At 38.1% G+C, this 6,000-nt stretch overlaps 1 protein-coding gene across 1 annotated transcript in view; it reads left to right on the forward strand.

Annotated features, from left to right (window-relative positions):
- The window catches only part of ZFHX4 (zinc finger homeobox 4), a 159,043-nt gene that overhangs the window by 148,134 nt on the left and 4,909 nt on the right, over positions 1-6,000 (forward strand).

The raw sequence follows: 6,000 nt of genomic DNA on the forward strand, positions 1-6,000 counted from the left end.
ATGTTGTATGTTTTATATGTTATACATAGAACATTACATATTATGCAAAGTAGAAAAAAGGATTCTCTTATAATTTCTTCCTTCAAGTTTTATTTTTCAAATTAACAGCGTTTTTTTTAAAAAACAAAACAAAACAAAAAACAGGGCAGCCCCAGTGGCTTAGCGGTTTAGCGTCGCCTTCAGCCCAGGGCGTGATCCTGGAGACCCCCAACATGGAGCCTGCTTCTCCCTCTGCCTGTCTCTCTCTCTCTCTCTCTCTCTCTCTCTATCTCTAATGAATAAATAAAATCTTAAAAAAAACACAGAAATAAGAAAACATCAGTGATGTTTTTTACCTTTTCACAAGGAAACTTTGATATTATTTAGAATGAACTAATTACACGTATCTACAGAGTTTCCAAAACACACAAAGCTTTTCTAATTTTCACAAATTAGACTTTTGCATACATTTCAGACTTTCCAGTTTCATCTTTCTCTTCTAAAAACCAAAGTTGCCATGTCAGTGGTAGGAAGGTCCTCCTATTTTAACTTTTAGCGTAGGAGATATGAAAACAATGGTATCAAATGGCCCTTTGACCATGACTAGCTCCTCGGGATCCTCCTTTCCAGAATGACTAGCTGACATTAGAGAGTAGCAGAGTAGACCTACACACGTAAGGAATGTGCCCAAGAGCAATTCTGCAATGGCCCTTCCCTTAACTATCATACCAACTACCTTGCCCCTAAGTAATATTCTGGGCTTAATTATCTGGATATTCTTGGGGCCTCAAAATGTTAAAGCTACAGTTGCATGATTTGTCTCTACATTTAAATCAAGTCAGAAAAAAAAAATAAATCAAGTCGGACATAATTATTTTAAGAATAATGCGGTGCTTGGTTTTCTTTTGCAGATGAATGTGTTAATCTTCCACTCCCACTTCACGTGTCACTGTGATTATTGACACATAGAAAAATGTTTTATGTGGAAAAGCTTCTATGATCAGTTACATAAAATCGAGATTTTCCACATAATGTCTGATATGGAAAAACCCCTATGGACAGCTATGTAAAGTTTACAGCTATGTAAAATTCAAAATAAAATATTATGTAAAATAGAGTAAAATCTGATACTTTACATCTGCTAAGAACAGTTTAAGTATCTATGCCTTTAATCTACAAGTCTGCTTTAATTGATGCAGCCCATGTTGTCACCCTTTTCAGTGGCAGCCAGAGCATCTGGTTTTTCTTTCTGCTGGGTAATGGGTCCTTCGCTGACTGCCCTTCTGGTCCATTACTCCAAAACCAGCACCCAGAGGGCTTGCATAAGAGAAAGTGAGAAAGGAAGAGGGAAGTGTTTATGAAATACTTAAATAACCTAAACTTTCTTCTCATTCAATTCAACATAGATATTATTTGTATCCTTTCCCTACCCCAAAATGTGGGCTCTGTTCATAAGAGTTTCAAAAAGATGCTGGAGGCCTCTCTTCAGTGAGCAGTATCTACAGATGCATCAGGTGTTGAGGAACTCGGGCTTTGAATCTGTTGCTTTATTCAATCATAGACCAAAACAGACCAGAGAATGATGCAAAGAGAAAAGGTCTGTGAACGTACCTACTAGAATTTGCAATTTCTCTTGAATCCGTTCTTTGTCTGTGATAGATTTTCAACATTAACACAGAGGAGGTACCAGCAGGACCTGGTCTGAGAGCCACACTTCCAGTTCACATCCTTTTTAGGCTAATTTACCTGTAGTGGGTAATGCTGAGTCTTTTAATTATCTCTATCTCTATGAGATAGAGTGGAGCTGTGGTTCTCCATCCTTCTATCCTCATCTTTCCGCTGGGTTCTTTCTTCCCAAATATCTCCTTTGCTTTCTGGGAGAAGAAAAAATGCTTTCTAAGTAGCATATATCTATCTGTGTAGCATATATCTGAGCCCATGCCCTGGGCTCTTGGCACAACTTGATATATACATGAATAAACTTTGAGAATATGACATGTTCATCTTGGGCCCACTTTAATGGGATTTATTTATAGAAAAGCCTTCATTTTAAAGATAACCCATCCCTTTGAAGGTAAATCTGAGGGGGTTGATCCTAAGGAAATCCCAGAAAAGGGACTCCATTGGATATGAGATGTGCCATAAAGTAATGTCTGATTCCAAAGGCTACACGCCAAAATTGGTTTAAATTGCAATGTACGTGTTCAGTTTTAGTATTTATCAACCTCTAAATTTTCTGGCTTAATCACCCATTTTATTCTGTATTGGGTGGAATGGCTGTTCTGCTTTACCAGCTTTAAGACTTACCTTGCTTCCAACAAATCTTCAAATCATTTCGTCTTTCAAGATCATAAGAAGGCCCTTTCGAGGGTAATATGCATCATGTGTGCCTATTTCCTGAATGATGACCCAGCCCTCTGTTCAGTAGTACTAATTACTATGACTCATTTGCTAATACAGTGAATAATTTTCCACTTTAAAAATTTCCACATTTGTCTTCTTCTCTCAGGATCGTATGCAAAAAGGGCAAGTGGCAATAGGAAATCACGATACTGTACACCTGGAAAAATTAAAAAACTTTAGGTTTACATTTAATGCTTGAGGGTGTTGGCTTCCTTTGGCATTTTGCTCAAGATGAATAGAAAACTAACTTGATTTTCTATTTTTAACTTATTTACTTTATCCTTTTAAGCAGTGTCTGATTTTTATATCTTCCATTAGTGTTTGGAAATACTGTCTAACCCAATTTCCTTAAACGGAATGTTAGAACATGCCTTTTGCATTTTTCTCATACTTCAGTGTAATTTACTAGCACATTTGGGGTAAATCTAGATAAGAGTCAGTCTTTCATAATTTTAGCACAATTGTCTTTGGCTCCATGTACATAATAAGTTCTATTTTCACCTCAAAAATAAATTGTCCCTCTGGGAGACCAAAATCAAGGAAACCTGAGAGAAAATAATGGTATCTAAGTTCATTGCGAGACTGGCGTTTTCTTCCAAAAGCGTAACTTTCGGGAATAGGCAGCTGTTTCAGGAGAATAAAACAAACAAAAAATGATAACAGGAGATTATAGGAGATTATTTGTAGAAAAAAAGTTTCCTCTTTCAGTGAAATGTCAATGAATTGGAGTAGGAGTTAGGGAGCAGGAACAAACAAACGTGTCTTTAGCACTATCCCTTGGTGACAGACGTGAAAATTGGACATGCATTTAGTTATAGTTGGCACCACTTTTTCTGTATCAGGATTACTGTTCAGTGTTTTCTCTGCTATTTCCGATTTTCATATATCTGCATCTCTTTTCCTAAAATTTTTACTTCATTGTTAATTATTTAACTCAGATGACTTCTCAAGATGTTGAATTCCTGAAAATCGCTGATAGTCTTTGACCATAGTGGTTAGGAATACCGTTGCAGTCTTCTAAAAATCTTCATGCCAGTCCGTCATATGGCCTCTGGATGGGAACCTGTAAACCCCAAGTGATGGGAAAGCCTGAGTCAACAACTATGGAACTATGGATCCTTTTTGCTTTCTCACTACCATTGCTGGTTTGGGCCTTTTAGTTCCTTAAGATTTCTCACTTGAAATGACCATGTCAGAGAGATAAGTAAGCCAGCAATTTTCATAGACATGGGAGGCAAAAGCACTTAGGTGGAGGTGGTACAATCGAGTATGAAGGCTAGTTGAACTAAACCTAGAACTAAGGTTGGCTTTATGAATAGGCAAAAGAAGCTCAGCACCAACATAGTATCATTATGACAATGCAAGGAAGGTTCTTTGGTCCTTAGTAAAGCTCCTTCCACCTGAATCATATCTGAAATTCTGTAGTTAGATATTAATACCTTTGACTTACTGAATTCTCCTCTGTTAAAAGGAAAGTAGCATAGAATATCATGAAATCAGAATACCAGCAGGAAGAAATCCCAAATTATATAATCTAATATATATTAAGCCTTTTCAGAAATAAGTGTATTCTGAGGGGTGCCTGGGTGGCCCAGTTGGTTGAGTTTCCAACTCTTGATTTCCACTCAGGTCAAGATCTCAGGGTCCTGAGATCGAGCCGCTTGCCCCCACATTGGGCTCTGTATAAGCAATAAGCAAAAAGTTTGCCTGGATTCTCCTTCTCCCTCTGCCGGCCCCCAACCCCCACGCCATGTGTGCACATACACTTGGACATCTGAGCGCGCACTCTCTCTCAAATAAATCCTTAAAAAAAAAAAGAAATAGGTATATTCAAATCTTTGGTTCTTTCTTGCAAATACAATTTTATAGAAAGGAAAGCAGAAAGAAGAAAGGCCTAGTAGTGTGTGCCCTTATTAGGGCAAGGAGTTGAGGGCTTGTGCCCCCAAAAACAACTCCATTACTTCACAGTTTTCTTAGGGCTAGTCTATGTCCTGCGAATCTAAGAAGTCTAATCATACCAAATTGGGTTAAAGATTCAAGAATTTGGGGCAGCCCTGGTGGCTCAGCGGTTTTAGCGCCGCCTTTGGCCCAGGGCATGATTCTGGAGGCCCCGCGATCGAGTCCCACATCGGGCTCCCTGCATGGAGCCTGCTTCTCCCTCTGCCTGTGTCTCTGCCTCTCTATCTCTCTGTGTCTCTCATGGATAAATAAATAAAATCTTTAAAAACAAAACAAAACAAAAAAGATTCAAGAATTTATTCATTCATCCCTACCATTCCCCTGCAAATCTTAAGCCATTTTCATTTAAATGTTTTTCCAACATGTCAGCCATTATTCTATAAAATGTGGATACTTGCTACCAGTTTCTCCTGGAAATACAATGTGAATTTTCAAGGTTTTTCTTTTTCTTTTGCATTTTGAATATTTGTATTTTTTTAGCTTTGGAATTGATCCAATTATAAACTTTGAGTGTCAGCTCTAAAATTTAGTTTCCCCAAACTTCATCTCCCATTGAGTCACAGATTTCTCTCTGTCAAGTCACCTAACAGCTCTCAGACTCAATTTTAGTACTTAAAAAAAAAAAAAAAAAAAATGGAGTTTTCAGCATCTTTCCCCATTACCATTGAGGATATTGGGGAACTATTCTGTAACGTGATGGAAATTACTTAGAGATTATCACTAATACAACTAAAGAAATCATTCCAAAGTAAATCAGGGATGAGTTGGGTGTGGTGAGGTTACAAAGAAGATCAGCCAGTAATAAGCTAGGCTAATTGACAATAATATGATAATGATTAGGGTCAAATTGAGAGTGATGTTGAGAACTTGAGAATATCTTGAATGCTAAGCCCAAGAAAAGTTTTCTTACCTGGGTGAAGTCTAAAGTTTGTTTGTTTTCTAGCTAAAGAAGCATGCAGTTTTTGTATCACTTGTCTTTCTTTCTTTCTTTCTTTCTTTCTTTCTTTCTTTCTTTCTTTCTTTCTTTCTTCTTTCTTTTTTCTTTCTTTTGAACACTCAAGTGTTGCATTTAGCATAGAGGTAAGACTTTGAACAATATTAAAAGAGGTGGTTGTCTTAATTCTATGATCATTTTCTCCACAGCTGTCCACTAATTTAAACTTGATTCACCTTCTCCTGGTTAATTCTTCCCTGTGCCCATGAGGCCTCTATCACAGTCGTTGCCTAGATCCCTGGGCCGAGAGCTGTAACTCCTTCAAGAATGAACCACCATCCATAAGGCTCCGTGTCTGTTCCTTTTGTAGTCACCTTTATTTGCCTCTAAAAAAACATATTCAGGAAAGGCACAGACTTACAATTCCCTTTTCTACCCTGAGCTGTGGTTTAGTTTCTCACCCAACTATCCAGCTCATAAAAATGGCTCTGTGATAGGTTATTAGTAGCCACTACGTTCAGCTGAGTCCTTGAGATCCAGGTGGAGTCATACTGTCCTGGGCCTGTGTCTGCCTACCGGGAATTTAGCTCCCCTTCTCTAGTGGGGTTAGAATCCTTTTGGCACACCACAAGCAAACCTGGAAGAAGCATGTTTGGGGGTGGGGGTGATAAAGTTGAATGTTAATATATTCAGTTCCCCTCAAGTACTCTGTTAGCCAGATTGTC

The sequence above is a fragment of the Canis lupus genome, chromosome 29 (genome assembly GCF_011100685.1).
Source record: "Canis lupus familiaris isolate Mischka breed German Shepherd chromosome 29, alternate assembly UU_Cfam_GSD_1.0, whole genome shotgun sequence".
Classification (NCBI taxonomy): domain Eukaryota; kingdom Metazoa; phylum Chordata; class Mammalia; order Carnivora; family Canidae; genus Canis; species Canis lupus.